We start from the raw sequence: 12289 nt of genomic DNA on the forward strand, positions 1-12289 counted from the left end.
CTTTTATAATGTGAAGCAAAACATTAAACCTCTAATCAAGAGAAGCTCTAGGATATAATAATAGTTATATTGTACCCTTAGGACAAAACGCATTTGACAAGTCAGATGTAATCGTATGAGTCAAAATATGATGGGACTGATGGAGAAATCTGATGTGTAAACTACATGCAACTTTTGCCATCTGACACAATGTGTCCGACAGAAGGGAACACTGCATTCTGCACCTTAATCTGATGAGATAAAGTCTAATGGTGTCTAACAGGCCTATGAGTTACAGCTCAGGGGGGTGGGGTGGCACTGTCGGTAGGTGGGATATCGGGGTTGCAAGATTGAAGAGGGCAGACTGGACAGGCAGTATTATCTTGGGCAGAAATACCACTTGGACCGGTTCTGCATCTCCATCTTACTACTGAGATGTCAGCAGCTTTATACACTCTCAGTTACAGCACATACACCCACCAAACCGAAACAGAGGCTTATTCACCAAATAAAATATGAAATGCTTGTACAGGTATGGGATCCATTATCCAGAAAAGCTCTGACTTATGGGTAGGCCATCTCCCATAGACTCCATTTTAATCAAATAATTCAGATTTTATTTTATTCAGGGTTTATTTCATGGTTAAATTATTCCCTTTTCTCTGTAATAATAAAACAGTACCTGTACTTGATCCCAACTAAGATATAATTACCCCTTATTGGGGGCAGAACAGCCCTATTGGGTTTATTTAATGGTTAAATGATTCCCTTTTCTCTGTAATAATAAAACAGTACCTGTACTTGATCCCAACTAAGTTATAATTACCCCTTACTGGGGGCAGAACAGCCCTATTGGGTTTATTTAATGGTTAAATGATTCCCTTTTCTCTGTAATAATAAAACAGTACCTGTACTTGATCCCAACTAAGATATAATTACCCCTTATTGGGGGCAGAACAGCCCTATTGGGTTTATTTAATGGTTAAATGATTCCCTTTTCTCTGTAATAATAAAACAGTACCTGTACTTGATCCCAACTAAGATATAATTACCCCTTATTGGGGGCAGAACAGTCCTATTGGGTTTATTTAATGGTTAAATGATTCCCTTTTCTCTGTAATAATAAAACAGTACCTGTACTTGATCCCAACTAAGATATAATTAATCCTTATTGGAGGCAAAACAATCCTGTTCAGTTGGAATAATATTTAGATCCCAATGGAGAACCCCAGGTCCTGAGCATTCTGGATAACAGGTCTCATACCTGTATTATAATTTGTGGCAGTGTATATGCAATTATACTTACTGAAAAAAGGCCATTTTTAAGAAAAGGGGTAGCTTACATTAAAATGAACTTTCAGCATTTAATTTTTTAACCTACATTTTTTAATGGAATAGAAACCGTATATACTCGAGTATAAGCCGATCCGAATATAAGCCGAGGTACCTAATTTTACCTAAAAAAAACTGGAAAAACCTATTGACTCGAGTATAAGCCTAGGATGGGAAATGCAGCAGCTTCTAAGTTTCAATAATCAAAATAAATTCCAATAAAATTAGGATCTATCAATCTTACTGAACAAATACGTGCAGGGAATGAGTATGCGAGATGCCAGGCTCCCCCCTACTGCCTCCTCTAGCAGGGTCACCTGGAGAAGTAATCACTCATTAATGCCTTGCTCCTCCACCTATCAAAAGGAATACATCATAAACTGAGAGGATTCAGCTTGAGGTTTACTTCAAGGAGCTCCCTCCTTCTCCCTCCCTCCTCACCTCAATAGCATGCAGGCTTGATGTTCCGTTGCCTGCCTGCTTCAAACAGTTCCATTCCTGCCTGCTTGTAAAGGCTCTCCCTCCCCCTCAGACACAGACACTGGAGCTGAGAGCAGGGGCGTGACAAGGAACTAGGAAGCAGCGGAGCACAGAAGAGCACACAGGGAATCAGGTAGCAGAGGGTGTTAGTTGGAGGGACTCGAGTATAAGCGGAGGGGTACTTTAAGGTATAAGGTACATCCATCTAAACTATGTGTAACTATTGTCTAATGAATAATATAATATTTTAATAGATGGGAGTGTACAGAGTATATATCTTTGTCTGACTGTATTATTTGGTCACTACACTTAAAAGTGTTGGTCACTGAAGTTCCCTTTCATTCTCTGTCTAAAGGAATGAAGGCATCATGTATATTATACATCACACAGGTTTGGATTGGCCTGCTGGGATGCTAGGGTATATGCTGGTGGGTTTTAGTGTCAGTGGGCCATTCGTACTCTGCTTGCCATGGCTTCATCCAGTGCTGCAACCTTGCCTTTATGATAACTGACTGATATGCCGTGCTATAAGCTTGGCTAGAAGTTCAGACATTTTTGAGCTGATGAACAAAAAAATTATTTTCAGGGCACAATTTCAGTCCTTATAAATAATAATTTATAATACAAAAATAATTGTAAAACATTAGGTGTTTGTACCACACTTTGGGCAAAATATGCAAGCATGCATGCCATATCAAGACCCCTCATTTGAAATGGGTGAGTCCTACCCTTCTTATTGGTGTATTAAATCTATTATCCATTTAAAATCATAAACCCTCACCAAAAATTTGATTAGCCAGGTCATGTTGCACTTGCCCTTTACTCAGGAGCTCTACTGAGAAAGGTAGAGAGCTTTTAAGTCTCAGCTAAATAAAACCAGAAATTCTTGTTCTAAAACCTAAATGGCAGCTAGAAGCAATTTTAGGCTACAATGTGTACATAAAACAAAAAGAAGAATCGCAGTGTTCAGTATAATCCACACTGTTGTATTGACTATAAGCATCCATTTGCCAGTGCTTGGTCCAACCTAGATTCTGGAATTGACTGGCTACTATAAAAATAAAATAAAAATTAGTTGTACGCAAGGCGAAGGCGAACTATTCAAAACACATAGTTTCAACCTTGTTACACAAAATGAGGTGTTAATACCACATTTTGGCCAAAAAGCTCACGTGCCACGTCAAGGCTCCTTCATTGTACAAGACACCTACACTGCCTATTGGTGTATTATATGTATGAATATATGTATAACTTTATTGCTACTAATATAAACTGTGCTGTACGTTTATACAATACGGAAAAGTACAAACAGTACAAAAGTACAATAGTGCAACACATTTATATAAATATAGAGTGATTAAGTGTCATGTTGTAAGAGACATAGGAGGACAGAGGTCCCTGCCCTGTGGAGCTTACAATCAAAATGTTATTTCACCATCATTTTTTATCATTTTTAACCCTATCCCTAATAATAATAAATCCTGTAAATTTGCAACAAACAAGATGAACATTTGTTCTTTTATTTATATATATATATATGAAGTAGTGTCTGTTGTTGCCACATGGTGGTGCTACAATCCAAAATTATTAGAGACATATGTTTATCAGTAGGTTTACCAGAACTGGAAATTAAAAATTACTACCAACAAAGCAATATGGCTCATTTAGGGTTTAGTGAGCAAAGTGTCATTTTGAATGCAATTGCCATGTTTTTTTCCTAGAATTACAGTGACATTTCAGTCTTGGTGCATTTGCATTGCATCACAATTGGTGCGATTCAGGCAATTCAGGAAAATTAATGCAATATTAGATTGTAAGCTCTACAGGGCAGGGGCTTTTTTCCTAATTCTTACCACTAAATCTTAAATGTAAATATATTTTTGCATTTATTTATATGCTGCTATGTATTGATCCCTGTCCTATTATTTTATTGTTTTATAGTACAGTATATAAATACAAATATACATATTGTATGTACATGAATATGAATCTGGATCTAAGGGAATATGTTTCCCCCATAACAGATACAAAACTATATGTAACATAATGGCATAACGCTTCAAACACTTGTTAGATAGAGAACAGAATTTATTATATCACAGAAAATATTGCTTCCCAACATGCAAGGCAGCCTTTCATCAGTATTCAGAGTGTATGTTTTTGTGCATAAATAAAAAATTGTAATATTTGCACATTTACAACAGTAAGGATTTAACATTATCACTGATGTTTTCCTTTTACAAACTGGAACATGTAACTTCAGTGGGGAAGGTATGCCATGTATAGATATATTTGTAACTTTAGTGTATGCCTCACTAAAATAATCTGGAATGATAGATACAGGGGAATAAGTAAATTAGCCCCTTATTTAGGAAGCGCTGAGCGCACTCCCACCGGCACAATGTGCCTCCTACCGCACTGTACCTTGCCCCTCTGAATGAAACGCATGGTACAGGGCAGAGGGTGGACACCTAGATGCCCATCTCTATTAAATCTTTTAATTCAAGAAACATTCTGCAGGTCTCTGTGCACTGAAATGGAACGCAGAGGCCATTGGCGTAACTAGAAATCATGCCCCCCCTGAAAAAACCCAAGTGATGTATATGAGTTCCACCTGAATGTCATATGAGAGCTATGTCAACCTTACAACAGACTAATATCATTGCTACACAATATCCTAGTAAAGGCCAACAGATGTAAACCTTAATAAAGACATACAGTATGTAAAGCTGCAATCCAATTGAAAAACACAAAAATTTTACAGTCTTGCGCGTGTGCCGCACAGGCGGGATACCCCCTCCCACACAGCTTCACAAAGTTAAGCTGCAAGTATCCACCAATGGGCTGGGGGTTTCAAGTCCTTTTTTTATTTACTGTATAGGCACCTGAGGGCTGTCCCCCTAAAGCTGCCCCCCCTAGGCTGATATAAAGGAGAAGTCACTACTTCAAAGAAAACTCTGTGTATATATACAGGGGAGACATCCTATAACATTTGTTACTCAGTTACAATATATTAAGGACAGCAAAGCTTTTAGATAAATTATTTCCCCAATGAAAGGAACAGTAACACCAAAAAATGAAAGTGTATAAAAGTAACTAAAATATAATGTGCTGCTGCCCTGCACTGGTAAAAGTTGTGTGTTTACTTCAGAAAGTCTACTATAATTTATATAAATAAGCTGCTATGTAGCCATGGAGGCAGCCATTCAAAGGAGAAAAGGCACAGGCACATAGCAGATAACAGATAAAACACTATTGTATTCTACAGAACTTGTCTGTTATCTGCTATGTAACCTGTGCCTTTTCTCCATTCTTCCAGCTTGAATGGCTGCCCCCGTGGCTACACAGCAGCTTATTATATAAATTATAGTAGTGTTACTGTAGCAAACACACTAGTTTTACCAGTGCAGGGCAACAGTGCATTATATTTTTATTACTTTAAAGCTCTTTTATTTTTTGGTGTTACTGTTCCTTTAAAATAAAGGAACAAAAAATGTGTGTCATTTGGCTTCCTCTTATTGTCAGTGGTAAGCAACTGATTTTTATGGATTTCATAGTCAGTGTAATTCCATTGCTAGATCACTAATTAGCATTAGCTACCCAGAGGATTTATGTGAAATGGAAAATTAGCCACTGAAAAAGTAAAAATAACATCACATTTTTTCACATCAGCCATCAAAATATTGTTGGCAATGACAAGGTGAGACAGTTTTTTCCAACCTGGGCCCCTTCATTTGCTTAAATGGTCAGAATGAAGTGTGAACAGCCTGAATAGTATATATTATACTATTATAGTATATATTATTTATTAAAAAATAACCATGAGAATCACAGACAATCTGCTTGTAATAGTCATTAACTCTGGAAACAAGATGGCATATCATTTGGGGTGTAGCTAAAAATATTAAAATGATGATAATTATATGATATATTTTAGATGATAAGTGTATCTATTAAGGCTTTGGCCACACATAGTTACAATCTCCACTTGTAAGTAGTGTCAGTCAGTACACTGAGGATGGCTCAGGGATGCTTTCCATCAATGACAATAGAAAGAAAGCACAAGAAGCCCATAGCTGTCCCAGATAGCATGCCAGCGCCTAGCTGTTCTACTTTCTGCTTTCCCAAAGTGCTTGGCTTCTGGGTAAGGACACATCCACCACTTGAAATTATTACTTTTTGGCATTTCTCGGAATATTTTGCCATATTTCTTGCAGTATTTATTACCTATCCAATAATGGTGGTGCTGGGACAACACTGTCAGTGGTCCATGATGTAAGGTGATATCAAGTGATTTATATTTATGTAATACCATTGCTTTATCTCTGATTTTACATGTTACAACCTTACACTTGGTTAATCAGTTTTTGTCTTTATTGTGTACAATGGAACATGTTCATAAATACATGGGTATTTTATTAATAAAATTGCGGTTGGGATAAAATCAGATGTTTCTGAAGACAACTTAAAGGGCAAGTTCAGCGTTATATAATAAACCTCTAGTAACTAGATTGCAGCAGCAAAAAAAGAAAAATGTTGACCAACCGCAAATGTTTTTTTATGTAGTGCAAAATGCTTTAACATCTTCTTTTTGCTGGACCCCCATGGAATTAGGTCACAATTGCTGTGCAATGAAAATTGCTGTTTGTGTCACAGGCCAGACGTTTATGGCAGGACCCCAGAAATGTGCTGATTTGGCTAAGGGAACAAGTAAACAAGCACATCAGCCCCATGACTCAAACAGCGGCACAGAGATCATTTGTAGACGGCAAACACAAAGCTCTTATGTAGCGTGCAGCTCCTATCTGACAGCTCCAGTCTTTGGTATTAACTTGGTTTTGTTCAGAACTGAACCAGATATTTAGTGATTAGCTGCCATTATTTTCTCCAGCTTGTTTCTTGGAATAATGCCCTGTTTGAGTAAAGAAAACATTTATTGCTTGGATGACTTGCTTTCCATTCAGTTTTGCTCTTTGTTCAGATTTTAGTGTTATTATCTGTAAAACTGAAAAATTGGGTTTAAAGTAAAAGTCACATATTTGCAGGTATTTGCCTTTAGTAAGCAAAGGGACAGAGGGGAATAGTGAGAGAATGGGTCCTAGGCCCAGATTATAACAAAATATAGCACTGGAGGTCTATTATGTAGAACCGCCATATAACATAGTGCTGCCCTTAGTGGCAGAAGGGCCCGGGGCTCTCACTGGATGCTGGGAGTTTTTCTTGTACAACAAATTAGGGACCTCAGTTAAACTTTTCACAGCTTCCATGGATCCCACATAATGAAATCTCCACTGCACATCTGCCCACTTTTTAAAATAAAGTTGTTTTTTATACTTTATATCACCTTACTAGTACTACATGTATGGGAACTAATCCAGCATGCTTGGGGCCTGAGGGTTTATGGATAAGCGGTCTTTCTGTAATTTGGATCTCCATATTTTAAGTTTACAAAAAAAATTATTTAAACATTATTTAAACCCGATAGGACCTTTTTTCCACTAATAAGGATTCATTCTCTTAGCTGGGATAAAGTAAAAGGCACTATCTTATTATTACAGAGAAAATGGAAAAGGTTTCAACATTTTTTAATTATTTGATTAAAATGAAGTCTACGAGAGATGACCTTTCCATAATTCTGAGCTTGATAATGGGTTGCTGGATAACGGCTCCAATAACTGTACTACTTTTATATATAAATAAGCTATTCAATAACGGAGCTAGTGCTGTCAGGACCTGGTGCGGACACAGATGTGATTGTGCATGGACCCCATGTAGTTCAGCCACTGAAGTTATTTATTCTTTATCTTCAATATTCCCTCAGACTCTTTGCTGGTTATATTTATAGCAAGAACATGTAAATGAGCTAAGTGGGAGTTAAAATGTATAATCACCGCCCACGCCAGTCTGCCACTACTTGAAATGAGCAAATCATTGTACAAGGTAAAGCGTTTGGTGCATCTCACGCAGTCGTATTCTTGCACCATGAGTATTTATATCTAGACTAGAAACATTAGTGAGGGCTCCTGCCAGCAAATTTATTTTTGTTAACCAGGGATCGTAATATTCCTGTGTCTGTCTATACAAAATCTGTACACATCTCCTTGCTAGGACTGCAGCCATTCATACTCACTCACTACTTGGACCTAAATGTAAGAATTGACCTTAATGAACATCATCATAGGGGCATGTTCCCCATCCCCGCAGTTTTTTTAATTCCAGCCTATCTGTTCAGCCATGTTCCTCTTGCCTCTGGGAGTGACCCCTTTGCCCTACATATATCAATACTGCTAATGAAACCCTGACAAAAATGTCTCAAATTTCCAGAAATAAATGAAGCAAAGATGGGTGAAAATGGTAGTTCGATCAGTATGTATGTAAATGGAGAAAGGTATTGTACTGCACTTGCTATAAAACTTTGATTCTTTCATATAGGCCCCTAGTCATAGGGCTCAGAAGCACTTGCAGCCTTTGCACCCTCCAAAGTCACAGATCAAGATTGATGGGGTGCTTTGGGTAGAACATTGCAGGGATTGCTGCAGAATGGTGATGGCCTTTGAATGGGACAAGATTGAGTTTGTGAGATGTGATTAAATGAACTAGGCAGAAACTGAAAACCCTGAATTCTTGACAATCAGATCACGATTGGACAGGCATTTGATCTCCAAGGGGCGGCCAACCTGGGCAAAGGAGAAGGAAAATCATTTTGGCATTTTACTGACAATAGATTTGCTACATTAATGCCACCTAGAACACTATATTTATTCAGCAGAAAGCTTTATTATACCTGAGTAAAGAGACCTAGAAGCTCCCTCTGACAGCAGCTGCCATTTTAGCTTGATCTTGGTAGCTTCCTGCTGCAGTTATAGACTTGGAACCCAGATCACACATTCCTAAGGGAAGGGGGGAATGAGTTCTTATGCATTTTTATGAGAGGGGGGAGCAGGAGAAGGGAGGGGAAGAGGTAGAGAGGAGAGAACTGAGCAGACTCGTGCCCCGAACCTGAAGGAGCCCTAAAAGAGAGGAAGTCTGATACCAAACAACATTGTGCAGCGTTTCTGTGAGTGCTTATGGCTGTATTTACATAGACCTTTCTGATAAAGCTTACTTAGTTTTTACCTTTACTTCTCCTTTAATGTCTCCTCAAGGCAGGTATTAGTGCCAGGCCTCCTCCTGTCCATGCACCATGTATGGTACTTTGGATCTTGTGAAAAAATAGGAAAAGTCCTATGTTTTGGTGTAAGGGGCAAGGCATATGTATTAATACTTATATTGAAGCATTTATGGATTTAATATGCAGGAACATGTATGTTTGTAAGTGAGCCTTCCAATTTCTGAAGGCTGCCTATCTCAGCTTTCTAGTATCCTTGTTTATCCTGCAATTCAGACACAAAATGTACAAAGTATTTTCTGAATCAGTAACTGGTAAGAATAATGTTGCTTTTGAATGGGTGCTTTGTGAGTGATAGAGGAATGTGACGTGGCTGTTTATAAGTAAAGTTACAGGAAAAGGTGATGTACCGTGTTAGCCAGTCAAAAATGTAAATAATTGTATGGGCACGATACGAGAATGCAAACAGCACTCTGCCTGCAGGGGAAAAGCATGAAAGGGGGTGAAAGAGACTATCATTCACATGGTAACACTGTGCTTCTCTGTAATAACATGGGAAAAGTATGCATGACTATGCATGATTTTTTAAAAAAAAATATTCAGTATAACTTGACAGATTTTTGCACATACTACAGTTCCCCTTTATTACTTATATTAATCCAAGAACAACAGAGTCACTATGCACTCGCCTGTGAAACAGATATTTTGTTTTTGTCGTCCTGCATTTGTGTTCCATTTAGACCAGACTGTTGAACTAAGCCCCAGTAAGCCATGAATATTTTCTTTTCAGCATAATTAGGCTCGGATTATGAAGAGAACTATTGAGCAAAGCTGGGCACATTTCTAGTTAACGGCCTTTAAAAAACAGGTTGCTGTAAACAGAGCACAGTTCAGTAGTTTGGCAAAAGAACAAATGTTAGGACAGAAAGGTGTAAATAGTGAAACCTCAATTTTACATAAAAAATGTGTCCTACTGTTCCCAAAAATGGCTGTCTATTGATGTTACTATTAGTGAAAGAAAGAGTTTTAAAATACTAACCAGATGAATACTTTGCCATGGTTATGTCTGTAAATAGTCTATTCCAATTAGTCTGCACCACATGCACAAACCACTTACTGCTTTAGGTCAGTGATCCCCAACCAGTGGCTCACGAGCAGCATGTTGCTCCCAGTGGCCTCTAAGCTGGTGCCCATTTTTATATTCCTGGTTTGAAAACAAGTTTTGGAAGCACAGACACACAGTTTTACTCCAAGCAGAGCCTCCTGCAGGCCAGCAGCCCAGCAGCCAGAGACTATCAAACAGCCCTTATTTGGCACCCCAAAGAACTTGTTTATGCTTGTGTGGCTCACCAACACTTATTACATCAGTGTGGGGTTTATGGGTATAGATCCCTGTTTTAGGTGGTGCAAGGATGTAAAATGTTAATAGTTAAAACAAATTAGTTTAGCCACTGGGTAACAGCATGTTCTAATGTGAAATAATAATGTTGCGTGAGATAGTAAAGTGAATAAAGGAAGAGCAACAGGAAATAGAGCGCCATTTTTGGCAGTGAGAAGGTAAGGGAGAGAAGTCTTTGTCAGGGGAAATGTAGGAAGGAGAAGAGAGCCAAAACACTGCTGTATTGAAGTTACGAAAATAAAGTTGAACTGGTTTACAGAAGAGTCTTCCACCATTCGTGTCTCAAGGTTACAAGAGAGGTTTTACAAATGCTGTCCCATAGGGTAACATTAATGCTGAAATACATAACCCTTGTTAATAATGTAGTAAATAATGTATTTCAAAATAAAACTGACTCATGTGCTTATATCCTTTGAATACTTGAAGAATAAGTTGTTTTAACACATTTCCCTGATTTTACATTTTCCCAGATTTACACTCTCCGTTGGGACCTTGAACTTTTTGTGCTATTTTTCCTGCATTGTATGTAGATCACCTTTAAGTATGTTTTGTATTTTATAGAATGTCCCATTCTTAGTAAGTTTTGTAATTTTGTTTTATTGTTTAGGGGATCAAAGGACTCTGTCCCATTTTTCTGTCTGTGCCATCATACAGAGTGGAGAAAAATCCGATTGGCTGGGAGCCCCAGTGCACTTCTAGGAGAAAAGAAGGATCCAGGCAGTGTCCAGCTTTGGAGCCAGAGAGAGTAAAAGAACTGCCAGTAACCAGAGAGTGCTCTGGGGCTCCCTAGTGCTCAGCTAGAGACAGTCTTCGAGCTCCATCCTAAAGGAAGAGAGCGTTCTGCATCTTGTTCAACTGCCTGTGGGTGCCTGTTGCCATCCTTGTTTGTCCCCTGTGTAAGGACAGGTGTTTCTTGTGAGTCTGCTACGTGTGAGCAACTGCCTATCCTGGGGGAACTAAAGGGTTCTTGGGAAAGGGAATGAACTGAGCAAGTCTGCATTTGTCCATCTGCAGTGGCGTATGTGACGGTAGCACTGTGAGAGACTGTGTCAGGGGTTGATATACCACACGGGTTCCTGAGTGCTGGGTTTATACTGTGTTGCATTTAACAGTTATTACTTATTTCATCTTTTATATAAAGTTTATCTTTGCTGCAAAATTGTGTGTGGATTATTTTCCTAGTGGAATTCCCTCAGTGCCCATTAGGTGGAGGCACTGCGCTGTAAATTCCAGTTCTCCAGTACCTTTCACAAAATACGCAAAGAGATGTTGAGGGTCTGCTGGACTGCAAGAAAAGTGAGTGTAATCCACTTCTACAAGGGTGTGCCAAGAAAGAGTTACAATTGTTTCTGAATGATTCCCAATTCTTTTTCTAGCTTCCAGTTTAAAAGGCTAATTGTTGGGGACCACAGACCCCAGCAACCAAAGAACTATTGCCCTGTGAGGCAACTGTTGAATTGTTATTGCTACTTTGAATTACACATCATTCTTTGTAGGCCCTTTTCTAATGCAAACAGAAGGCCTAATTTAGGGCTGTAGGTAGAGATGTAGCGAACTGTTCACCGGCGAACTAATTCGCGCGAACAACGGGTGTTCGCGTTCGCGCAAATTCGCGGACTTTTGCCGATGTTCGCCACTTTGGGTTCGCCGTGTTTTTTTTTGGCGCCGCATTTTTTCACCTTGGTTTTTCCGCCGCGTTTTTTCGCTTCGTTTTATCGCCTATGCATATACATAGGAATAGCTTGTGGTTTTTTTTTTAGTTATTTTTTGGCGTTTTTTTTTGGCGTTTTTTTTTTTGGCGTTTTTTTTACAAGTTTTTTACAAGTTTTTGCCCTTGATCCCCCTCCTGCATGCCACTGTCCAGGTCGTGGCACCCTTTAAAGTGGACCTGTCACCCAGACATGAAAATCTGTATAATTAAAGTCCTGTTCAAATTAAACATGAAACCCAAATTCATTTTTATATTAACACATCCAAACCCATTATAAAGG

General features: G+C 38.6%; 1 long non-coding RNA gene across 1 annotated transcript; it reads left to right on the top strand.

Moving 5' to 3' along the window:
* The first annotated feature begins 1775 nt into the window (after positions 1–1775).
* LOC116411578 lies at positions 1776–11457 on the top strand. Its single transcript, XR_004223216.1, has 2 exons — positions 1776–1924; positions 10906–11457. It is a non-coding gene; the product is annotated as an uncharacterized LOC116411578 (long non-coding RNA).
* The last annotated feature ends 832 nt before the right edge of the window (positions 11458–12289 follow it).

The sequence above is a fragment of the Xenopus tropicalis genome, chromosome 6, assembly GCF_000004195.4.
Source record: "Xenopus tropicalis strain Nigerian chromosome 6, UCB_Xtro_10.0, whole genome shotgun sequence".
In the NCBI taxonomy this organism is placed as follows: domain Eukaryota; kingdom Metazoa; phylum Chordata; class Amphibia; order Anura; family Pipidae; genus Xenopus; species Xenopus tropicalis.